This window comes from Diabrotica virgifera, chromosome 1 (genome assembly GCF_917563875.1).
Source record: "Diabrotica virgifera virgifera chromosome 1, PGI_DIABVI_V3a".
Lineage (NCBI taxonomy): Eukaryota > Metazoa > Arthropoda > Insecta > Coleoptera > Chrysomelidae > Diabrotica > Diabrotica virgifera.
In genome coordinates this window covers 180,787,055-180,814,730 of record NC_065443.1, presented here as the reverse complement: position 1 = coordinate 180,814,730, position 27,676 = coordinate 180,787,055, and the positions used below count along the sequence as shown (strand labels likewise).

The following is a 27,676-nucleotide window of genomic DNA, read 5'->3' as shown; positions in this document are numbered from 1 at the left end:
TTTACTATCCAAACATCACATTTTAAAGTCAAAAATATTTTTTTTTACAAAAATAATATATTCAAAATAAAAGCAAGAAAAAAACATGAAAGAAAGCAATTTTGTTTTTAGCCCCATAACTATTTTCCACAGGGATATAGGTATAGGCATTGCTTTAGCGAAAAATAACTTCCATCCTTCCTCTTTAAAATGAAGTTTGGTAAAATTCTCTAAGATTTATAGTTTCCGAAATAGGATTTTTCTAAGTTTACCGCTCCCAGATTTTTTGGGTAATTTTCCCCATTATTTCGCAAACATTGTTCTGTAACTATTTCGTGCACATTTCTACGTATATGCAATAGTAGAAAGAGAAATTAATTACCTTTAAAATAGTCTATTGTATAAGGTTATTTATACAGCTCTTTCTAAGGAAGTTATGCTTTTTCAAATTTCTCATTATGACTTTTTTCTTGTACGTTTAAGTATATACATTGTGGAATAAAAAAGCTTATTTTCTTTACTTTAAAATGGTATATTGCAAAAAATTCTAGGACAATTTTTAAACACGATATACGTAGGATATCCAAGAGTATCCGTATAATATGATTGCATATTATATCATAATTTTTTTTTCATAAAGTTAATAATAAAAAAGTTTTCCATAGGGTTCCAATCTTGTTTAAAAATAGTCCCAGAATTTTTTACGATACACCATTTTAAAGTAAATAAAATAAGCTTTCTTTTTTATTAGACAATAATATACCTACCAATTATATACCTACATATACAATAAAAAAAGTTATAATGAGAAATTTAAAAATAATCGTAAAATATATCAAAAATCATTAAAAGTATAAAACTTTTTAAAGGTAATTGATCTTTTTTCCTATTAAATGTAACATTGCATATACCTAAAGCTATGTAGAAAAAAGTTACAGAACGATGTTTGAGAAGTAACAAGGAAAATGGGCCAAAATCGCTGTGAGTGGCGAACTTTGAAAAATCATATTTTGGAAATCATAAATCATAGAGACTTCTACTAAATGTCATTTTAAAGAGTAAGGATTGAAGTTTTTTTTCTTGCTTTTCTTTTGAATATATTTTTGTAAAAAAAATATTTTTAACTTTAAAATGTAATGTTTCGATAGTAAATTTAACCTGGAACAATTTTCCTGCAGATGTGTTTGTACCAAAAGTGCATAGAACTCACCCTAATTCGTCCTGTGCCTAGGGATTAATTTAGCCCTTTCTCAAAAACTCACCCCTTTAAATGGTAGCACTCCGCGGGTTTTTCATATTTAAAAGTCCATTGACTATATGAAACAATAAAACCCCGTTAACGTTGTAGTTCCTTTCTAAAATACATAATCAATAGTCTATTTATCGAATATTGAATCTACCAAGAACATAAAATGGTTATGTGGGAACCATTTAGGCTTGAGTTAAATGGAGAATAATCTTTTAAGACAAACACACACACACAACATTTAGTTACACTAGATTTGCTCCTGGTTGAAAATGTAGGTACTGCCACAGCTTGTTGGATTAAATGACAGCATCCTCCTTTTCCAGTATTTCAATGTTTTCTCTATTAACAACTGCAATATTATGTAAAAGTATACAAGCTGATATTATTCTTCAAACAAAAGGTAACTTGCATCTCATTTCACATACTAATATGGGGAATCTTTTCTGCATAAAATACCAAATATTCTTTCTATAACAATTCTTGAGGCAATTTGTGATTGATTATACAGCACTTCAACTACTGTCTGACTGAAGATTCTGCAATGGTGTCATTTTATATACCCATAATATGCAAAAGTATTTAAAAACTTCTAAACCTAAAATAGCACTTCCATATTGTATGATCGTTATGTTGTTCTTTAACTGACAAAATAATTAAATTCAACGTTTTACTCTTTTCAATGATCTTATATTTTCTTAATACCCTTTTACAGGTACAGGTAAAACCTTAGACAACTTGTCTTAGACAACTTGTCTAATAGCCACTTTACACCATGCAACTAATTGCGCAATTAATTGCACAATTTCTTGCAGCAATAGAAATTGCATCGTGTCATACGCGAATTGCACAGAAAAGCTGCAACTCCTTGCTGCAAGAATAAGTTGCAGCTAAATAGAACATGTCCTATTTTTCATGCAATTTTTTCTGCAATTTGGTTATATTTTTAGTAACTTTTAAGGCTACAGTGTTTGTTTTTACTTTTCTGCTGTCAACAAATAAAAGATTTTGATGACATCCCACATAACAATTTCATGTTCTTAGTAGATTCATAGAACATACTTTTCAGAAAAAGTATATACTTAGAATATGCGTAATTACCATTGCGAATGTGCAGAGCATATACTGAGTATATACTACATTACAGTACTTAAACGTTCTATGTATATACTTAGAATGTACTACCGCACTTCTTTTCAGTATATACCAAGAACATACTTTTTAGAAGATTCTAAGGAGGTGCTATAAACCTTCTATTTATATACTCAGAATGTACTATCGCACATATTTTTAGTATATGGGAAGAATATTCCAAGGAAGTGCTATATACCTTCTAGTTATATACTTAGAATGTACTATCGCACATATTTTTAGTATATGGGAAGAATATTCCAAGGAAGTGCTATATACCTTCTATGTATATACTTAGAATGTACTATCGCACATATTTTTAGTATATGGGAAGAATATTCCAAGGATGTGCTGTATTTCTCAGAAGTATGTTTTCAACATCACCCAATCTCATCCTATAGGTTCTACCAAAGAATACTACCCACTGGATGTGTTAGTATTCTTTGGTTCTACTAATATATTATATTTACATATTCCAATTGCATATGAGAATGTAGTTATTACATTCTACAATATTACGTAAAAAGTAAGTATAAAATATATAAACTTTAGTTAGTTATATAGGTACCTATGTATAATAAATATTATATGGGTAAGTAGCCTATATATAAAATATAAGTAATATATTTAGTTATTATGTGCACATCAAAATAAAAATGCTGCTTATATAATTATATAATAGCCAAATATATATAATATGTATGTAAATTACTAAAATTTATAGGTATCTATATACATTATACATACTTTTACTTACTAGGTATTTAGGAAATATTGAAGTACCAATATGAATTTATTATTTTCAAACTGCTTTTTATGTTCTTAAAAATGTGTTACGCCCGGTTTCATAATCAGTTAAAGTGGACATTAAGTTTTAGGTTGGTACCCTTGTCAATGCAATTCATATGGGTAAATGTCAACGTTAAAGTGGACTTTAGTTAATGTTCACTTTAAGTTGATTATGAAACCGGGCGTTAGTCCTTGTAGCTAGAAATACTTGGTCCTACCTAACAGCGTAGACATAAATGCATAACTGTACTGGAAACTATTTTCATATTTTGCTCTTTTGTTACCTACCCCCTTCCCTTGTGCAGGTATAAAATGCAATGCAAGGGTCAGAATGACAATGAATGGCCGTTTCCGGATTCCCGAAAATTATAGGTAAAAATACTTATGGTATAAACTCAAATCAAAATGGTATATTCATTTCAACTGAAAACGAAACGAGAATTTCTCATTTTTCTTCAATAGAATTAAGTTTTAAACTTTTTACCATACAATTAAAACGGTTTAAAAAAAATGAATTAGATAGTTCACTAGTACCTACCAAAATACATAAATTTGATTAATTATTCTTAACGCGAAGTTGATAATCTATAGGCTAACATTATTCTTCTTCCTATAGGTACATACAGTATATTCTTTTTAAGATATTTTAAAAGTATATACAAGTATGTGTTAAGCATATACTTTTGCATATACTTACGCATATACTAAGAATATTCGATTAAGGTATATTCTAAGAATAAACTTTTACGAACATTCCGAGATACTACGTACCCGAATGTGCTCAGTATATTCGGTGCAAGAATATTCTTTGAGGCACATGCAAAGAACATGAAATTTAGAATGTTTTTTATGGTACATGCTATGCTTGTACCACGCATATACTAAAAAGGATATACTTCGACGAATGTTGGTAGGATATGCTTAGAACATGATGCGAACATCATTGTTATGTGGGATTGAACTTCTCAACTTCTGTCATCTTAAATTTCAAACCAAACAATTTATTAACAAAACTAGAGGAACTTTTTACCAATTTCAAGCTTCACAGATAATATTATTCAGGTGAATAACTTTAATTATGCAACATAGGGATTAAAAAAAACTATTTTATTTCTTACAACTTGTTTCCTTTTGTAAATGAATAATATGTATTACATACTTGGATTAGGTATTAATTGATTTTGTTATACTTAATACATAATATTATAATTTTCTCAAATTATAATCTAACATCTTTAATCTAATATCTGATAATTCTACTCAAAAAATTACATTTAATTTGTAAAAACAAACATAACCTAAAATTTATGCTATTTTGTCAAAGTTTCTGTCTATTTCATGTCAGTTTATGCAATTGTTTGCACCGTGTAATCACTTTATTGCAGAAAGTTAGTTGCAACTTATTGCACAAGTTCTTGCGCAAGAAATTGTGCAATTAATTGCGCAATTACTTGCATCGTGTAAAGTGGCTATAAGGGTAAAACAAAATAGAATTTTATTTTTATAGGTTATTTTTATATATACATTACAAAAATATTATGTCATTTGTCAAAATAAAAGATTCCTTGCAAGGAGCTAGCATTTTGAATTTCCCGGCGATGTCAATGTGTAAACAACATGACAACGTTGTAAATATTTTGACGCATGCGCAAAGTAGGGAGCCGCACTGTATCTTTAGGCGCTCCTGGTTGTCAGCGGTCACGGGGCATGGCATCGCCCTTGGACGGGAAGGGGGTTCGATGTTCGATGTGGAACAACAACAATGTTTATAACCTTGCTTATTCAATAAAGTTCTTTGTCTTTATTAACAATCTGGTAATCACTAATTACTACATGGTGTCAGGTGAAAAACATCAGAAACATAAAGAGGAAAGAATAGTGTTTTTGTGAACACAGGAAAAATAAAAACCACTTTGAGGTTAAGCTTTAAAGAAAAAAGGCCACGTGTAAAATAAAAGAACAAGAACATTTTTAGCAACTAACTAGTAGTAGTGAAAATAAGTAAGGTATTATGGCTTCTTTTAAACCACCAAATAACCTAAAATTCGATGAGGACATAGCAAAAAACTTTGAACAGTTCCATAATAGTTTCAAGTATTACATGAAGGCATCGGGATACGAAAAGAAAGATGACGAGACAAAAATAGCTATATTTTTAAACATAGCGGGAGAGGAGGCGCAGGTTGTATTTGAAACTTTCGAACTAGAGGATGATAAGAAAAAAATATATAAAGAAGTAATTCAAGCCTTTGAGAATCACTGCGCTCCTGTTAAAAATGAAACTTATGACAGATACAAGTTCTTCAACAGGCTACAAGGAGATAATGAAGACTTTGAACATTTTCTCACGGATATTAAAACTTTGGTAAAGCCGTGCAATTTTGGTACTCTTGAAAACAGCCTGTTGAAGGACAAGATTGTAATTGGAATTAAAAATAATGAGCTGCAAGAAAGACTATTAAGAACACCAAATTTGGATTTAAAAACAGCAGTAGAATATTGCAGAAATGAGTAAGAAACAGTTAAAAGCACTTAATAATGAGAAAGCAATAGATGCAGTAATGAACAAGGACTTCAGGAGAGAAAACAAGTTAAGAAATAAAAGTCAAGCAGTAGCAGTACAGAAGAAATGTCAATTTTAAGGATGTCAAATGCAGGATGCATAAGCCTAGAGAATGCCCAGCTTATGGGAAGATATGTGTTGTGTGCAAAAAGCAAAATCATTTTGCTAATGTCTGCAAATTTGGTCAGAGGAAAGTGAATCCATGAACTTCGGGAAGTGGAAAGTGATAGTAGCAGTGATATAGGTGACTACTTACAAATTGATTGTATAGAAGTAGATTCTGTAGAAAAACATGAAGATAAAGGCTGGATAGAGAGGGTAAGTGTGCATGATGTTGACATACATTTTAAGCTAGATACCGGCAGTGAGGTTTCTATTTTGCCACATAAATATTTTTTAAAAATTGATGCAAGTAAAACCACTTTAGTAGATACTGATACTGTTCTAGTAGTGTATGATGGCAACAAAATAAGACCTCTTGGGACAGCAGTTTTGGACTGTAATGTTAAAGATAAGAAAACAGAAATTAAATTCATTATAGTTCAACAAAACAACACTGTACCTATTTTGGGCCTAAGGGATTGTGTTAGTTTAAACTTGATAAAAAGGGTAGATACCATTAGGGATGAATCGATACCACTCGGCATTCGATACCAAGTACTCAGGTCGGTATCGAATCAAAGTATCGATACCGTCGATACCGGCTTCTGGTATCGATACTTGTGAGTACTCGATACTCATAAGTGAGGTGACCTTGATGTGACGTCACATAACCACAGAATATAACTTTTGCACAGTATATTCAATGGTGTGGTATGACGTCAGAGAACTGACAGCCACAGGCAACCATAGATAATAAGAATGTCTATGCAGGTTACAGGACAGCTGGGGTTAAAACTCGCCCTGATGGAATACAGTGTTGCCAAATTTTGGCTGAGAAAAATGTCACTTTTGGCGGGCAATTCAAATTTCAGTAAGTCACTCAAGGACAGTAGACTTTAAAAAAATAATAGTTTCATTTTCAGTATTTATGGAGGACGGAGGCTACTGATTGATAATTCCGTTCATCTAGATGTGTTCAATTGTATGTAATTATTATAATATGTATAATATGCAAATATTTGTTTGTATGATTGTTTTTAGACTACAAATAACAGAGATATAATATAATATATACATTAATTAAAGAATAGGATTGAAATTGATGACTATAATTTTTTTTCTTCAAGTGTTCAAATGCCAAGAGCCAGGAAGGATGTAGTAAAACTGAAAAACAAAAAAAGGAACACATGATAGGTATGGATTAATAGTAATAAGGTGTAAGGCATACAGAAAAATGAAACGAAAGCTTAAGAGATAACCAAAACAATGATAATAAATAACAAGGAAGGCCTAAACAACAGAGAAATAAAGTGCAATCAGATAACATTAAAAAAAGTATCAACCTATGAATACCTAGGTAGGGAGTATAATAACTGACGACGGGAAAATAGACGCTGAAATAGCAAACGAAGGAAACAAATCGACATGAATATTTTACACCTTAAATAAACCTACACTAGGACATAAAGACATACAAATGGAAGTGAAAAGGAAGATGCATAATACAATAACAAGACCAGTAATAACCTATGCAAGTGAAAATTGGACAATACAGAAGAAATGAGTCAAAAATAGAAGCAATGGAGATGAAACACTTAAGAATGATTGCAGGAAAATGAAAATGGGGTAGAATAAGAAATGAAGAAGAACAGAAATAGAGCCAATATTATATCACATCCAAAATAAACAACTGGAATGGTATGGACATATCATAAGAATGAAACCAGAAAGGATGGCCAGGAAAATTCTGAAAATGGGAAACACAACAAAAAGGAGAAAGAATTGGAGGGATCAAATAAAGGATATAGTACATGTATGAGGGAAAACGAAAGAAGAAATAAAAAGCCTAGCCAAAAACAGAAAAGCGTAGAAAAATGGGTGAAAGAAACAACGGACCATAATCCGACACCGTAATAGGCATAAGGAAAAAAGACAAGAAGAATAGATAAACTGAACGAACATTCATGAAAAATTCTTGTTTTATGTAAATTCCATCTATAAAATTTACATTTATATTGAATTTAAATATATGGATTTGTTGATACTTTTTTAAAAAAAAAGAAGTTTGATAAAGAAACAACAGTTCAGAATAATTATAATTATTTTATTTGTTCTTAAAAATATTACAAAACTAAAATAAAAATAAAATATACAAAACTACAACCACCCATTTAAGATGAATATACCTTGGGCTGCCCTTTAATGGTAAATTAATTTACAAATGCTTGCATGTAAGAACAATGTAAAATTAGTATGACAGAGGATCACCAGGAAATAATATGAAATTAAATAGCATTTCAACTTATTTTTGTAACTCCACACAGAAAGCAAACATTTTGTTTTTTTTTTTAACTAAAACTTTGATTTAATAGTAAAGTTTTTAGGAATAAAAATTAAGAGGGACACCACTATCTGAACATAATCAGTTGCATTTATTTTGTGTATCTGATGAAACGCATTTTTTTAATACTTAAAAACTTAGTAACATCAATTTTTTGGTGGTTTCGGTCTACCTAGGGTAAAAACTCAACATACTTTTTTATGAGAAAATGGTGGAGAGTCTAAATTTGGGATTTAATATTGAAACAAAGAAAAAGTGAAGCTGAAAATTTCAAAATTTTATGTCTATTTTGTATAACAAAGTATAATAATATGCCCTTAGACTACTCGTTAAACATGTCTTACACAAACATATGGAAAATATCATCAAAAGCTAAACGAGTTAAAAATATTTACTATAACTTTTTGCTACTCCCGCAAGAAGTAAATTTAATGTTGTTCATTATAAAAATAAGATATTTATATTTTTAATTAAAAATATATGTTTTAATACTAGGTACTACATACAATACTGGAAGTATAACATTTAAAATGAAAATAAACCAATAATTTTATTGCATCTATAAGTAAGAGTCCTATGATGGCAACATCTACAGTAAATTTAAAATTAAGATGCAGTAGAAATAAACAAATCAAGACAAGTTAAATGCTACTATTAGGAGCACTCCCGAATCATAATTTACAATGTATAAACTTTAGAAATCATGATTTGGGATTTACAATGTATATACATTGTAAATTATGATTCAGGAGTGCTCATAGTAGCATTTAACGTGTCTTGGTTTGTTTATTTCTACTGCATCTTGAATTTAGTATAGTATATTTCTATAAATATTTAGGTAAATTTAAATACCAAAACAAAATATAATATTATGTTATTACCACTGAATGTAAAAAAGATTTAAGTACAGTGAAAACTATTAAAACTCTGTCTATTTTGTGGAAAATTACTATTCACAAACTTTATTTAGCAATAATGTATCAAACCCGGTATTACCACATTTGCGAAAGACAGTACCTCCGTAGACTAGGGTAGGTTTGTGACTATGGCCACTAATGTAGACACAATGAAATTCCAGGCTAATGTATGTAAGTGTAAATAATATGAAATGGAGATTTATTATTTTTATAACAATACAATAATTTCGCTGGTTAATCTTCATTGTACAGATCTATTTATTCTTATGAGATCTTTCCTTAGAACACTTAGAAATGAAATGGACATTGTTTCTCACTGGCCCTGGGAATAAAAATTATGGTTACTATTGATTTGTACACCAAGTTACTTCAGGCAGGTAATATTTTATATTAACCATATACTTTGTTTCTATAAATGTTTAGATCAATTAAAAATGGTCTTCATTTGCCAATCTGTTAACATTTTTTTCAACTCATGTACTGAATGTTCCATTAATTTCACATCTTCCCTAAAACAATACCAATGTAAAATCAAAAATATTCCTTTCATGATTGCATTTATTTTTGGAACTTTACATACCTTATACTTACATTTAACAAGAGTAGAGACATGTTTACATTTTCCACTATTTTCTGCTTTACAATAACATAACATTTGGCTAATGCTCATGCCATTTGTGAAAGTTAGGGTTCCTTTAATTTAACAAGAACAAGAGTAGAGACATGTTTACATTTTCCACTTTACAAGAACATAACATTTGGCTAACGCTCATGCCAGTTGTGAAAGATAGAGTTCCTTTAATTTCGTGGGGATTGGACCTTACTGAAGGAATAAACCATATTATTTTGATGGTATGCTCAGAACTTTCCTCTATTTTTCCAGCCAAAATAAGATGACCAGAGTTTAAAACTTGTTTTCCTTCTAAAACTGCTTGAATTTTCAGTACCCAAGAACTTCAAATATCCCACGATACTACTTAATTTCATGATTCATGACTAAAAAATATAACCAAATAGAAAATAGAACTTCAACAATTTTGAAAACAAAACCAAACAAATTTGTTTTTGACAGAATGACTTGAATGACAGACGATTTGTGACGGAACGGAACAGTAAATTAGGCAACATTGTATTCCATCAGGGCGAGTTTTAACCGCAGCTTACACGAGCCGTTAGCATGATTTGAGTTTCCACTAGACTTGTGTTATGGACGGATTTTACGGGCTGCGATTGGTCGTATTCAAATCAAGGACATTTAGGAATCTCTCTCGTTTGTTGCGGCTTGCGGTTTTAAGGTTATAATACTTTTATACATTTACATATTTACATTTTAAATTTGTAAAGTTATAGTTCTTCTACAATAAATATTATAATACAAATGAATATATTAATTTATAAATGTAAAGTTAATATTTTTCAGAGTATTTACGTACTTTGTATGCTGTTTTTTATTAAGTACTTATAGTTTTCTCCGATCTACATTCAGCAAAAATTATATAACTAGGGGGTAGTAATGTTATAAGAAAATTAAATAGTATAATTTATACTTATAAAAGAGATATTATATTTATTTGTGTCTTAAAAATGTATGATAAACTTTCAGACTTATTTGATCTGATGTACTAAATTGGCTCTGAGACTGTAACAAAGTATTAACATATAAAAGTTTAAGGGTTGTAAGAACTTCAGAAGGAAATTTTAATACGAGAGTGGCCATTCCCCTGCCTAAACTGCAATACATATTTAATTTAATTAAATGAATTGCCATAAAATAGTCATACTAACTTTTATGATGGAATTAATGGTAGGTATAGAGAAAAAAAAACAAATAGAACGTTTTTTAAATTGTTTATTAGTGAGCTGTTCTTTAGATCATACATAAGGTCGATCATAGACTATGCCACCATCTTATATGCATCTGCTAGCACCAATTTATTAAAGAAAATAAATGTAACGATCAATTGCTGAATTCAATTGATTGTTTGTCTAGGTGCCATGAGATCCACTCCTGTTGAAGCGTTATTTGAAGAAGCCATTGAATTACCACCACAGTTTAGAAGAACCTATCTAAGTGACAAATTCTTAATAAAAATTCTTCTTTCTCGAAACTCCTTATGCCCCTCAGGGGTGTCAGAGGTCTTTTCATCCTCTATCCATCTCTTCCATTTCTTGCGGTCCTTTGCTAACTCTTTCATTTGTATATGTGTTTTTCCTGCCCAATTTCTATAATCTGATCAATCCACCTTTTTCTTGGCCTCCCTTTCCTTCTTTTACCATACCTTTTTGATTCCATCACCTGCTTCATTCGGTTAATGTGTTCATACCAATTTAATTTCTTTTTTGGATCTTCGTTATTATCAATTGCTGTTTTAGCCTTTGTCTAATATCCTCATTTCTTATTCTGTCCAATTTTGTTTTTCCTGTTATTTTTCTCAACTGCTTCATCTCCGCTGCGCTTATTGTACTGTCTATTTTTGCATTGTTTACCCATGTTTCACTTGCATAATTTTAAAGTTGATACATATATTGCATTGTATACCTTTAGTTTTATTTCTTTCTCTATTTCTTCCTTTCCAAATATTGTTTTATTTAGTGCATAGTAGATCTTATTTGCTTTTTTCGCCCTGTATGAGATTTCTTTGTCTACCTTTCCATCCTCTGATATTATTACTCCCAGGTATTCAAACGTCGAGATTGTTTCCATTATTTCATTTTTGCGACTAAATAACGTTTGGTTTATTTCTTCCCTTTTCTTTTGGGTTACTATCATGGTCTTCGTTTTCTTTACATTTACCTCCATTTTCAAATTTTCTATTTCTTCCACCCATATTCATTAATTTTTGCATTTTTTCTTTATCGTCTGCTATTATTTCTAGGTCATCTGCATATAGTAATCCTTCCATTTTCACTGGTACTAAATTCCTATACCCTATTGTTGACTGTTTGCCTTGACCTTCTTTTAGCACTCTTCATTACTCGATCCATTACTAATATGAATGAAACTGTCCCCTTGTTTTATTCCTCTTCTTAGGTTTATTATTGGCGATCAGTTTCCGTTTATTTGTACTTTAGCCAGTACATTTCTATATACTTTTATATGTACTTTTTGCCAGGCTTATTATCTTTTGTGGGCTTTCCAGGTCTTCCATTACTGACCATATTATTTCTCTATTTATACAATCAAAAGCAGCTTTAATACCTATAATCGTAATATATAAGTGTTGTCTTTACAACACAAAAATTCCTACCCAACAATAGATATTAACTGCTCAAATCAACTTAATCTTTCACTAAAAAAAAATAATTGTTGGAAATATTGGGAGTGTATACTAAACTCATAAAATTTTGTGGAATTTATTTCTATAAAATATTTTTATTTTGTACAATAAATACTTCTCTCATCTGTTATCAATACATTATAAAGGTGTAAATAAATAATTATTGATTGGTGTATGGTGTATGTTATGTTATTTATGCCTGTTTACTGTTAATAATAATATTGGCTATGAGTAGTTATGTTTGGTTGTGTAGTCTTTTCCAGTTACGTCTAGCAACCTAACTTCTCAAAAAAAATTACCAACGTCACTAGACAGTAGTTGTGTCTCAGATTAGCAAATAGACTTTACCTTTTCATACTTGATTGTTTCACTGTAATTCTTAAGAATGCCTGACGGTTAACATGTATAGATGACGGATTTTTTGTCTTTGATGAAGGCAAATTAGCCTGAGTATTGCGATGGCATCGATGGCATCGATAGTCTTTCTGTAATAAAAAAAAATCTATTTAATATCTTACAATATATGAATATATGTTTTGAACTTTAAATCAAAATGAACACAAAATTTGTTGCTTAGCAAAATACTTAAAAATTCTCTCCAATGTTAATTATTCATCCCTACAAAATATAAAAACCATAAAGTTAGAAAGTGAATATATTAACATCAATATTTACCTTGAAAACAAGCTTCATAGAATCATTTGGATAAGTTCTTAGAACTCTAAAATTTACTTTATTAACATTTTCATATTCTTTTTGACAATTTTGAGCATCTTCTTGTGTTGTTATATTGGGTGCGTTCGGACGACCACAGCGGCTGGACAGCTGAGCCAGCAGTAGCTGTCAGACGTCACCGCTGGAAGCCAGCCGCTGAGAGATTTACTAAGCTTTCCCTATCACGGCTGGATACAACCACTCAGCCGATTTCTGCTGCCAGCCAGCCGCTATGGTCGTCCGAACGCACCCATTAGCTCAAATCACTGCATTAAATGCGCCATCCCTTCCATTTATTTCGGAAAAATTAACCACCTTATACTCAAATGAGTCTGGGAGGAAGCTTTAAAAATTTACAAAATATAGGAAGCAAGCAGAAAGTAATTTGTTTTTTTATAAATATTACTATGTATCTGTAAACGTTCCATAACTTTTGCTGGAAATAATATGGCTGTTTAAAAATGAATACAATAAACAAGTATAAACGTATAAAATAGTCTCAAAATCCAAGATTAATAACTAAAATATCAATATTTTTCTTTTGTATAACATAAACACACTGCATAAACAAAAACAAACGAGAAAAACAGGGTTACGTATTTCTTTTAAATGTCATCAAATATGTCATTGATTTGAATACGACCAATCACAGCCCGTAAAATCCGTCCATAACACAAGTCTAGTGGAAACTCAAATCATGCGAGCCGTTAAATACCGCTATGAATTCCACGATTTTATTGGTTAGAACTACCCACGTGATATCTGTGTTCATATTGGTCAGAGTGACAATCAGCTGTTAGACATCATTATGTGATGGAATTTTTATTTTGATGTAAATAAATATTTATTACTGATAATTTGTATAAGCAAAATTATTGTACTGCTCTGCACCTACAGTGACTCACAGCCTCAATTCTGAAATGATACAATCGCTACTCAATAAAACTAGCTTGTGTCAGTGACTCAATATTAGAAAAGAATTACATACTGAAAGTAAGTTACTAACTATAAGGGTCGATTTCTCATACCTGCGTTAATCTATGGTTCAGTTGAACCAGGTTCACCCGTGATCTGTGGTTTTGTTTGAAATGCATTTCTCATTGTGGGTTCATGTCAGCGCTCGTTCTACAGCTTTCGAGAAATGCCAATAGATGGCAAAAGGTAAAAAACTGTCGCCATTTTGAACTACAATTTTTATGCTGTTTTTGAATAAAGTTAAATTTAAGTATTTATAGTCAAATAGTCACTTTAATAATTATAAATAAATATTATAAAAACAAAAATAATGTTATCATTTATCGTTGGGCTTAATATAATAAAATAGGATATATTTATTATATGACAGCGTTTCGTGTTAATACAACGCATGCGTAGTCCATGGAATCATCTGAACTGAGTTCTGAAATCTTTGAACGGCCGAATTCCACCGTTCAAGCATCGTTCAAGTTTAAACTGCAATCGGTTGAACGTGAATTGAGAAACACGATTTTGACTTTAAACTGACGTTTACTAGAAGTTCAGGTTAAACTGGAGTTGAACTCGATATGAGAAATTGGCCCTAAGCCTCTAAAATAGCATAAGCTATGTTTTGGGTTTCAGATATACCATACTTAAATAACAATAATCCTTTAATTATTTTGTGTATGATTTTGATACCAGCTAAAATTAGTAAAGAAAACAAAACTCCTTGTTGCTTATTTATTTGGCTGATAGATTTATTTCTTGCAGTTCAGCTATGTCGATTATTATTTTGTAATATCCGTCTAATTGTTTCAGGGTTACATCTTTTTCCAAACTGTCTTTCCACCTCATCTCTCAATTTTGGTGCACTTTTTTGGGATTATTTGCTATTTCTCTGACAATACATCTTATTGTTCGTCCCCTATAACTTTTCCCATGCGTCACGATTCATTTTCAAGCAAATTAAGTCAAAACATTAAGTGAAACGAATGTCGATGTGTATATACATTTTGTATACTGTATAGTATATACTACACACATCGGCGTACGTTTCACTTTATGTTTTGACTTAATTTGTTTGAAAATGAATCGTGACATATGGGAAAAGTTGTAGCTGACAAATTATAGCTATTAGGACTTTGGAGACGGCTGCTCTGAAAAGTTCGTTTGATGTACATCCGTACAGCGTATAGCATCTCCCTATGCTTCATTTTCCTTGAATCTTTCCCTGCATAATGAGTTAAAGCAAATTGTTTTGGCCCATACATGGCAACATTTTTCATTCGAATTTCTAGTTACATACAACCTATCTTTTCATGTCGTAAGGCCAAACCCAGTTATACCAGGAAATTGTCTCAGGCCATAGCATTATTCTCTACATATAAAAACTTAAGTAAGTGTGTCCTTTTAGGTGACACAACAGATCGAACACAACAAGCCATGTGTATCTTTTTCGGTACACAGTGTTGAGGACAGTGTGTATCTAAAAGAATACACTGGCGCTGGGAGTGTTAATTATTGCATATTTGAAACCCAAAACATAGCTTATGCTGTTTTAGAAGACTCATACTAACTTACCTACTTTCAGTATGTAAGTTTCTTCTAATAAATATTGAGTAACTGACACAAGCTAGCTTTATTGAGAAGCGACTGCATCATTTAAGCTGTGAGCCCCTGGATGTTTATCAATCATGGCCTAGCTACACATTAAAATTGTTTCGTTGATCATTCCCTGCTTTGCTTTCTTCAGCATGCACACTGATTTTTATACAGCAGCTTTTGTAGCCAATAGTTACTCTTGTTTGTTTTCTAGATTTTTCCTAATCAGGACTTGATTTCTTTTTGGTTAGTTACTGTCTCTCTTCTACAATAGAGAGAGAGTTTGGGGCTTATTATTCGTTAAAGTGTTGGAATGCTTATGGGTTTTGATATACTACCACAACTCTCAATACAAAATTTGATCAAACTAAACTGATAGTGTGACCACTAGATTTTTATAATTTGAACAAACTGCAGTTGTGGCGTCACTTCCTGAGTTTGCTCAAACTGTTTGATCAAATTATTTGATAGTGAAACCACGACTTATTTAAGGATTTAAGTAACATCAATTTAATTTGCAATAAAAAAGATCATGAAGATTTGAAGATGCTTGTAAATACATACACCCGATTTAGATAATTTAAGTGACAGAAATTTTTAGATTGTCTTGTCAAATATACCTACATGCAACAAAAAATTTAATCAAAATTTGCATAAAAAAAAATTGAAGTGTTTTAAAAGTTTCAATATGTAAAAACATTGAACCACAGAAACGGTTTTTCTCCACAAAGAAACAAAAATCGTAGCAACATATTAATAAGTGATACATACGTTTAAAAATCCAAATGTAAATGAAATATGAAATTTCAGACATTTTAAAAGGACACAAGACACAACATGTCCTATATTTCACAAAATGCCGAAGAAAATAATAATTATATAATATAACATATAATTTCCCCTAAATTACTTTTCCCCATATCCAGTATATTTACCTACTTTTATGTAAATTATCTGTTTTTAATTTTGATGCATTTATAATTTAATATTTTTTATGAGATAAAAGAAATATTTTATGAGACTAGGTACAGTCTAGAAAGCAGACTAGTAGAAACGAATAAATAGTGTTTTTGTAATCAATACTGTTTTTCAATATTGATTTTCTACAACACTTTTATTTCTATCACAAAAATTGTCAATTGTAAGATAAACAAGAAATATTTATCTGTTATCCTCGGTCAGCAGACTTGTTTTCTTGTTGAAACGACACTTTGCATACAATATTGGTATTTAAATATCCCGCTCTGTCATTCTTAATCATTTGACCAATACGAACACAGATATCACGTGGGCAGTTCTAACCAATAAAATCTTGGAATTCATAGCGGTTATTAACGCTTCGTCAGCTTACAGGACAGGGTGTTATGACAATGACATATGACGCTATGACGGAAAAATAAACAAAGGCGACCTCACAGCGCACGTGTTCAACCCACGTGGGGATTCAGATGATCAGATGGTCCATAGAAAGTGCTGAATCTAGAAAAATTTTAAACATCCATGCTATTTAAAATCAACAATGTAAATTTTCTTACTATTGTAACATTTTAACGGATTTTTACCTCATATTTTTAATTTTGGTGGCCTAGCATGTGAAATGTGAATGTGAACGAAAACGTTCTGCATTTGTGATGTATCCCTTTATTAATAAATTAATATACCTTTTATAAAGGATTTTAATAAATATAATTTTTTGTGTTGTGTTGTATACAGTCAGCTACAGGAAATAATTTTCCTTGTGGATTTATTTTATGTTCAGTTTGATTTATTAAAAAGAACTCATAAATAAAAGTTAATCTCGATATAAATTAATGTTTTGACCCAAACAAATATGTAAATTTAAATACATATAAAAAACATTTTATTGAAGCTCTAGTTATTGCAAAAGTTTGTAAAAAGAAATTATACTTAAGATGTAATTCCAATAAATTTGAATGCACAAATATCATGCTTTAGACTTAGACAAAAGTTTATATAGATTTGTTAAAATTCTAAAAGTAGAGGTCAATTCAACAGATATAACATAACTGGTATTAACAACGAATAATGTAGAATCTTATGTCTATATTTGTTGATATTAACAATATAAACAGATTAACACAATAAAACAAAGCTTTAAGTATTAATTTTTGAAATTTGACTCCTTTATAAGTACATTAGAATCCTATCAAGTTCTTAATCAAAGGTATTACACTTTCATTTTCCCGCCATCATCATTATTTGTTTATTTAAACATACTATCAAAAAAACGAATAAAAAAAACACCATAAAGTCTATTATCATTTTTGTCATTTAAAACAATTATTTGTCAATACATTTTTGCTGGTTGTGGAACTCCTTTTAATGGAATGTGATGTAACATATTTTAAAGGATAGGTAGAAATCAAACACAAAAATTTATTTAAAAAACTGCTATAATAATAAAATAAATTTGTTAACCAACTGCAGTCAAATGAAAATAAAATTATCAAAATTAACCATTTAAGCTTGCCTTAAATGGAGAATAATATTTTAAAACAAACACATATTATACAAAATTTAGTTGCAATAGCTTTACTCCTGGTTGAAAATGTACTGCCACAGCTCCTATATCAACAGCATCCTCATTTGCCAGTATTTCAATGTTTTCTCTATTAACTACTAATTATGTAAAACTGAACAAGCTGATAATAATAATGATATCACTCTACTAGTACTCAGTATTGAATATGGTTTGATTCAATACCAAGTACTCAGTATTGAATAAAGGTACTGATACCATATGAGTACTTAGTAGCATCGAATAACTACTGCAATATTATGTAAAACTGAACAAGCTGATAATAATAATGATATCACTCTACTAGTACTCAGTATATTGTTTGATTCAATACCAAGTACTCAGTATCGAATAAAGGTATTGATACCATATGAGTACTTAGTAGCATCGAATAACTACTGCAATATTATGTAAAACTGAACAAGCTGATATTAATGATATTACTCTACTAGTACTAGGTATTGAATATGGTTTGATTCGATACTGAGTACTCAGTATCGAATAAAGGTATTGATACCATAATGTGAGTAAAATGAAATGAATGAATAATATGAGTACTTAGTAGCATCGAATAACTACTGCAATATTATGTAAAACTGAATAAGCTGATATTAATAGAGAGTTATTGCCAACGTCTTTTAAGTCGACCTGTAATAAAAGATCCTTTATTTTGACATATAAGCATGCGCAGTATTGCGTCTTTTATTTTTGTCTTTTAATAAAATACAGGCCGCCTGTATTTAAGGAAAATTAGAGGACACCTTTATTTTAATAAAAGTTCCTTTATTTTGACATAACGTGTCAAAAATGTGAAGAAAGGTGTAACTTCACTTGTATTTTGAATTTATCTTGTCGCTTCTTTGGATTGATAATTTATGTATTGTGGGATTGATATTTGATTAAACTTTCATCATTAAAGTTGTATGTTGGGTTTTATTTATTAAAAACAACTCTAAGTAATATTCTGAGATATAGATTATTGATGTTTTGACCCAAACGAATATAGAAAAGAACATTTTATTGAAGCTTGAGTTATTACAAGAAGTTGTAAAAAGGAATATTACGTAAATAATTTTAAATTGTTACTAATTACAATGATCAGACTTAAAATATCAGTAACTCATTTATTAAACTCAATATATTTTACATTTTTCTATAGAAATAAATATTTATTGAAGATATAAGAGATTGAAGATAAAAGATCAATAAATTTTAATGAAAGTTAGGATTTGTTAAAATTCTAGATTCAAAATAGAGTTCTATTCAACAGATATATAACAACAGGTTAACAAAATAAAACAAAGGTTCAAGTATTTATTTTTGAAAATTTAATCTTTTATAGATTAGAATCTATAAAGTTTTTAATCAAAAGTATTAATACACTTTCATTTTCATGCCATCTTCTTCTTTTGGTTCTTATCCGTTTCGAATGTTGGAAATCATATAGCAATCGTAACCTTGCTAGCTGCGATTCGAAACAGTTTAATTGATATATTCTCCCTCTACCAGGTCTTCGCTTACCTTTGACTGTACCTTGCAATATGTACTGCAGCAGGGAGTAACGGTGCTGATTTATCATATGTGTCCCAGATACTGCAGTTTTATGCGTTTAATGGTAAACACAATCTCCAATTCCTTCTTCATTCCTCCTTGTTCGTGATCCATTTCATGCCATCAGTATTTGTTTATTTAAACATTGCCAAAAAAATTAATAAAAACCAGCATAAAGCTTAATTCTTCTATTATCTTTTTGTATATCGGGAAGTTTATCTGACAGATTAGAGGTCTTTTCATTTTCAGATAACTAATTATTGGGAAGTTTATATAACAGTATCCTTAGTATCTGTCTTTTCAGCTCCGGATAACTAGTTAACGGGAAGTTTTTCTCTGTCAGATATCTATTAGTATCTAATCTGTCAGATAAACTTCCTGATAACTAGTTATCCAGAGGTGAAAAGAAAGAAAGAGAGGGCCATAATGGATAAAAGATCAAACGCCAATAGCATGTATGTACATATTTATAAATTTATTATTTAAAACCTGCTAATGATCATAAAATACTTAAAATCAGTCACCAATATAATATTTATATTTATTTATAAATTTATTAACAAACTGCAGTCCAATAAAAATAAAATTAGTTTAAGCGCTAGCTTTAAATGTCGAACAATAATTTTAAACAAACACACACACACAATTTAGTCGCATTAGATTATGTAAAACTGAACAAGCTGATATTATTCTTTGAATAAAAGGTAACTTGCATCTCATTACATATGGTAAAATGGGAAATCTCTTCACAATACCAAATGTTCTTTCAATAACAACTCTTGAAGGGATTTGTGATGGATTATAAAAACACAACTTGTCTGAAAATTCTGGAATGGTGTCATTCGGTAGTTGTAGTTGAGGAATGGATATCCACTATTCCCTAATAATATATTCTCCAGAAATTCCCCATTACATATACCCATAATGCAAAAGTATTTAAAAACTCCTAAAATAGTATTTCCAATTTATTGCACTTCCATATTATTGAACGATGAGTATTATGGGATATATTATGTTGTTCTCTAAACATCTTTAAATGACAAAATAATTAAATTTAACGTTTTACTCTTCAATTATCTTATTTTAATTTATATCGACAAATGGAATTTTATAGGTTATTTTTATATTTACAAAAATATTTCATGTCATTTGTCAAAATAAAAGATTCTTTAACTGCGTTTGCAATACCACTCTTTTAGACCCGTCCTGTATTTGTCCTTTATTAAAGTATCCTGTAATAAAGGATCCTTTATTTGCCGGTGGCAATAACTCTCTAATATCACACTACTAGTACTTGGTATTGAATATGGTTTGTTTCGATACCGAGTACTCAGTATCGAATGAAGGTATTGATACCATATGAGTAATTATAATTTATAATAATATATATTATAATATAGTATACTAGCATTGAATAACTACAGCAGTATTATGTAAAGCTGAACAAGCTAATATTAATGATATCACTCTACTAGTACTCGGTATTGAATATGGTTTGATTTGATACTCAGTATTGAATTAAGGTATTGATACCATATGAGTACTTAGTAGCATCGAATAACTGCTGTAATGTTATGTAAAACTGAACAAAATGATGTCAATAATATCACCCTACTAGTTCTCGGTTTAAAAAACAGTTTGTTTCAATACTGAGTACTCGCAGTATCGAATGAAGGTATTGATACCATATGAGTACTAGGTAGCATCGAATAACTACTACAATATTATGTAAAACTGAACAAGATGATATCAATAATATCACTCTACTAGTACTGGGTATTGAATATGGTTTGTTTCGATAGCGAGTACTCAGTATCGAATAAAGGTATTGATACCATAAATGAGTACTTACTAGCATCGAATAACTACAGCAGTATTATGTAAAGCTGAACAAGCTAATATTAATGATATCATTCTACCAGTACTCGGTATTGAATATGGCTTGATTTGATACTCAGTATCAAATGAAGGTATTGATACCATATAAGTACTTAATAGCATCGAATAACTGCTGTAATATTATGTAAAACTGAACAAAATGGTATCAATAATATCACTGTACTACATCAAAAACAGTTTGCTTCGATACCAAGTACTCAGTATCGAATGAAGGTATTGATACCATAATATGAGTACTTAGTAGCATCGAATAACTACTGCAACATTATGTAAAACTGGACAAGCTGATATCATTCTACTAGTACTAGGTATCTAATATGGCTTGATTTGATACCGAGTACTCAGTATCGAATGAAGGTATTGATACCATATGAGTAGTTACCAGCAGTGAACAACTAATGCAATATTTTCTAAAACTGAACAAGCTGATAATACCACTCAACTAGTACTGGGACTGGGTATCAAATACAGTTTAAATTGCGCTGTGTCTAGGTACACGCTAACGTGTACGCAAATAAAAAAGTTAGGTACACGCTTAAACGTCATAAAGTCAGTGACGTCATTATTTAGCGTGTACTATGACTGGGTTTTTTGGTACACGCTAATTTGAGCCGCGTGTATGCTGTGGTAAAGTATCTGTAAGTATTGCGAGTGTCAGAGTGTGGTTAGAATTTGTCTAATCGCGTTATGTTTACACATAATCGCCCTATGTTTATATTGATTTATAAAGAGTTTCCTTATTTTTTTACTTGTTTAGTGTTTTTTTTAATTAACTATGGAGTGTGGACAATTATTTAGTTTTTTTAATTAGTTTAACAACATTTTAAAACAGTATGAAAAAGATAAGAGACAAAAATTCGTGATTAAAGGGTAGCAGAAGTAATAGGATAAAATATACGGGGCAATTGGTTAGTGTGATAAAACTCAGCAGATCCGCTAGAGTAATAGATAGCAATAAAAGTTAGTAACAAAATTTTTAGCAAACTTTAAGCTTCATATTACAAAATTACTAAAATTAGTTAGAATGTTACAGCGGCGTTCGATAATATAGTGGCAGACCAAAGTTATGTTTTTTAAATGGAACACCCTATATTTTATTTTATGTTTGAAATCTTCTTAACTTCCACATCACTAAAATATAAAGGTTTATTATGTTATACAGGGTATTTACAAAGTTATAACCAATTTTCTATTAAAATCGTAACAAGTTCAACTCCCTGTATAAATAAAAATAAACACCACAGCAAAAATAAACTGGTATAATTATTTTAACAGTATTTTGTATATATCGTGTTAACTAATATTTATTTTGCTAACCTGAATATAATATACTGTTATATACATGCATATTGTTTTATTACAATTAAGTTTGAAACATCTGAATAGTTTTGCTTCCCTTCCCCTTCCCTTAATAAAAATATTTTTTATCAAACAAACAACAAACACCAAACATATCAAAATAGCGTGTACCAAAATATAAAGTCACTGCGCACGCTAAATAATGACGTCACTGGCTTAATGAAGTTTAATTCGCGTGTACCTAACTTTTTTAATTGCGTACACGTTAGCGTGTACCTAGACACAGCGTTTAAATTGATACCTAGATATTGTTGTATATGTTCTATGTCTAATTTATGTCATGTCACTTGTCATTGTTGTATGTCTAATTTGTGTCATGTCTTGTCATAAGGCACCAGGGTTACCATGTCTAGGGATTTTCCCCGAATCTAGGGATTTTTTGAAGCTTTTGGAGCTCTGGAGGGATTTTTTTTGAAATCTAGGGATTTATTAAACTGTGCTGGCGCCATTTTTTGTTGTTATTAAATATCTTTTTGTTCAAATATTATTATTATTGTCATTATTTATTGTTCCCTGACATAAATATTCCTAAGTAAACATTGAAACATTACCTAATCAATGATTAAAGTGGATTAAACATAGTGTTTAATAGGTTATAAATTAAATTGACAGCTGTCATCTGTCAACTTCTTCTTTTTTTAGGTCAAATTAATACGATTTAGGGATTTCTAGGGGAAATTGAAGCTCCCGTCTAGGGATATTCTGAAATTTCATCTGGCAACCCTGTAAGGCACTTCTAAAATGTATGGTCATTGTAATGGGACCTCGTGTTTAAGTCAATAATAAATACTTAGTTTTAGTGTAAATCTGTGTTTTACTGGCCTAAATACACAACAGTAATTTGGCGACGAGACTGTAGCTACTCACGCAATTGTAGAAAGTGAATTCACACGTATCCTCAACCCATAAAAAAATATAGTCAAACATGGCCTTTATAGGACAAATTGAACCATTCAAATCCAGAGAGGATGATATTACTACGTATTTGGAAAGAATGGAGCAGTTGTTTTTGTGTAATGAGGTAGGAGAGGAAAAAAAAGTACCATTGTTCCTTACATTAGTCGGAAAAGAAGCTTATAAAACCATAAAAGATTTAATTGCTCCAGAAGTTCCAAGTACCAGATCTTATTCACAGTTAAAATCCACTTTGTTAAAACATTTTTGTCCAAAAAAGTTAGTTATAGCAGAAAGGTTTGTGTTTTATAATTGCCACCAGGAAGCCCATGAGAATCTCACAGAGTTTGCTGAGAAATTAAAAAGTTTATCCAGAGACTGTAGTTTTGGCGAATTCCTGGATGAGGCTCTTCGTGATAAGTTCGTCTGTGGGATAAAAGCTGAAAATATCAGGAAACGTTTGTTATCCGAAGACGATTTGACATACCCTAAAGCACTGAAAATAGCCCTAGCAATAGAAGTGGCAGAAGGTCAAGCTAGGTTAGTAGGAGGAGATGCAAACAAAGTCGGTAAAGTAAATTTTGCAAGTAAAAAGTCCAGTAAGTTTGAAAAGCATTCAAATCAAAGTAACAAGCCTGATAATAGAGAGGAGCGTTGGAAGTCCTGTCCCAAATGTGCAAGGAGACATAACCCTGCAAATTGTCCTGCGAAAAATTGGGAATGTTTCCAGTGTCACAAGAAAGGGCACACCAGCCGTGTCTGTAAAAAAGTCAATTATTTAGAAGGTCCAGAAAATCAAGAAAATGCAGCATCAGGTTCTACATCTGGTGATGACTCATTGGAATTAAGTTTCATTGGCCAAATTTGTAGTAACAATGAAAAACCTCATAGAGTAAGTCTTAGTGTAGAAAGTACTAGTCTAATGTTTGAGATTGATTCAGGTGCCTGTAAATCTGTAATGCATTTATCAGATTATAAAAAACATTTTGGTTTTTTAGAACTGTTTCCGGTAACTTATAGTCTTAAAGTAGTAACGGGGGAGAATGTCAGAATAGTAGGAGAAATTGATGTTGCGGTAGTCTATAAAAACTGTACATTTTGTTTACCTGTTGTTATTTTAGATTGCCAGCACAAGTTCAATCCACTGTTGGGAAGAAACTGGTTGAGTATTCTGAACCCAGACTGGAAAAATATACTTCAAATAAGTCAAGAGTCTGAAGAGTCAAACTTGGAGTCTAAAAGTAAGCACATGCCTACAAAAGTAAGTCAAAAATCAAAGTGTATGTCAGTTGGTCATAACGGGTCTAGTGAGTCAATGGTCAATAGTAAACTTAAAGAAAAGTTTATTGCAGTTATAAAGAGTCAATTCAATGAAGTTTTTAAAGATCAGCCAAATTCATTTATTAGGAATTTTACAATAGATTTACCAATTAAAGAAAATATCAAACCCATTTTCCATAGGGCTTATAGTATGCCTTATGCATTAAAACCTAAAGTTGAGTTAGAGATATCTAGTATGGTAAAATCAGGTATTCTAGAAAAGGTTTCTTATAGTCAATGGGCTAGTCCTATTGTAATTGTACCTAAAAAGAATAGTGATGATATTAGAATATGTGTAGACTTCAAAAGGACACTTAATAAAGTATTAGATGCGGATCATTGTGTTTTGCCTCTCCCTGAAGACATTTTTTCGTGCCTCAGTAATAGTAAATATTTTACTATAATTGATCTGAAAGGGGCTTACCAACAATTAAAAGTAAGTAAACAGTCTAAAGAATTGTTAACTATAAACACTCATATGGGTCTTTTTACATTTAGCAGGTTAACATATGGAATTAATGCTGCACCTGGTCTTTTTCAGTGCGTTATGGATAGTATTTTAGTAGGGTTGAAAAAAACTAAATGTTATCTAGATGATATGCTTGTGTATGGTGAAACCTTGGAAGAATGTCATAAAAATGTTTGTAAGGTATTTGAGAGATTGTCTGAGTTTAATGTCAAGGTAAATGAGAAAAAGTGTATTTTTTATGAGACTAGTATCGAGTTTTTAGGGTATAGAATTGATGAGTTTGGTATTCATCCAAAGTCTGACAAAGTAGATAGTATTAATAAAGTGTCTTCGCCTCAAAACGTAACTGAATTAAAGTCGTATCTAGGTTTGATTAATTATTATGGTCGTTTCATACCCATGTTGTCATCTAAATTAAAACCACTTTATGATTTATGTAAATCAGGCACTGATTTTAAGGAATCATGGACATCGGATATTGAAAAATTATTTCAAGACAGTAAATTATTTGTAACCTCTGATCAGGTACTAACACATTATAACCCATCTTTACCTATATTCTTAACAGTAGACTCAAGTGGTCATGGGGTTGGTGCTGTGTTAAGCCATAGAATAAATGGGGAGGATAGACCAATACAATTTGCTTCCAGCACTTTGTCACCTGCAGAAAAAAGATACTCAAACCTAGAACGTGAGGCCTTAGCTGTGATTTATGGTGTCAAAAAGTTTCATAAATTTTTATTTGCTAGAAAGTTTTATATTATTTCAGATCATGAACCATTAAAGTTTATCTTTGGAAGAAATAAGGGTTTGCCTATATCTGCTGCTATGCGTATTCAAAGGTGGGCTATCCTACTTAGCGGTTATAATTATGAGATAGAGTACAGAAAAGGCAAACTGATCTCTAATGCTGATGCCCTGTCACGTTTACCAATCACAGGCAAAACAAATGTATCTGACACTATATTTTCTTTTAGTGTAGTTGATTCACCGCCATTGGATTATCAGGATATAGCCAAAGCTTCTAATTCAGATATCGTTATTAAAAAGGCCATTGAATTTACAATCTGTGGTTGGCCTAATGTAATTTCAGATGAAAATTTAAAGCCATTTTGTAAAAGAAAAAATGAGCTTTCTGTAGAAAATAACTGTTTACTTCTTGGTAACAAGGTGGTAATCCCACCTAGCCTTCGACAAAATATCCTACAACTATTCCATGAACAACATATAGGTATTGTAAGATCGAAAATGCTAATGAGATCTTATTGTTGGTGGCCTGGTATGAATGAGGAAATCGAAAAATTTATTAGTCGATGTGAGGTATGTCAGCAAACACAAAACTTCACCAGTAGTAGTAGTAATCTAATGTCATGGCCTAGTGCTCCTAATAATTTTCATAGAGTATATATTGATTTTTTCCATAAAAATGAGTTTACGTTCCTTATTGTTGTTGATGATAAAACTAAATGGCTAGAAGTTAAATTAATGGAGAATGGCTCAAATGCTAAAGAGACCATTTTTAAATTAAAAGAAATTTTTAGCGTTTTTGGGCTCCCAGTAGAGTGTGTCTCTGATAATGGCCCACCGTTTGGATCATCCGAATTTCTATCATTTTGTCAAGTAAATGGTATAAAACCGATTAAATCACCTCCGTACCACCCACAGAGTAATGGTATGGCTGAAAGAGGGGTACAAACTGTAAAAAAGGGTTTAAAGAAAGCACTATTTTTAGATAATCGGGATATAAGTAAGGTCACTATCCTAAATAAACTTATTAATTTTTTGTTCACATATAGAAATACCCCATCTACTGTCACAGGTGTATCACCAGCCCAAGCATTATTAAAGCAAAGACCACGGACACGTTATGACTTTCTGAAGCCAACTCAGTACAATATAACTAAAACCAGGTTTGACTCATTAGCTCCAAAGCAAACAAAATTGTTTAAAATGAATCAACTAGTCTTTGTTAAGAATATTTCTACTAAACTGTGGGAGAAAGGAAAAATCATTAAAATCTTAAGTC

At 30.8% G+C, this 27,676-nt stretch overlaps 2 long non-coding RNA genes across 2 annotated transcripts; both read right to left on the bottom strand.

Annotated features, from left to right (window-relative positions):
- Positions 1–7,893: 7,893 nt before the first annotated feature.
- On the bottom strand, positions 7,894–10,210 carry LOC126878944 (uncharacterized). The gene is made up of 2 exons (XR_007695896.1): positions 9,649–10,210; positions 7,894–9,577 (listed from the first exon to the last, which is right to left on the bottom strand). It is a non-coding gene; the product is annotated as an uncharacterized LOC126878944 (long non-coding RNA).
- A 2,198-nt stretch (positions 10,211–12,408) lies between these two features.
- On the bottom strand, positions 12,409–22,189 carry LOC126878943 (uncharacterized). The gene is made up of 2 exons (XR_007695895.1): positions 21,562–22,189; positions 12,409–12,831 (listed from the first exon to the last, which is right to left on the bottom strand). It is a non-coding gene; the product is annotated as an uncharacterized LOC126878943 (long non-coding RNA).
- Positions 22,190–27,676: the final 5,487 nt, after the last annotated feature.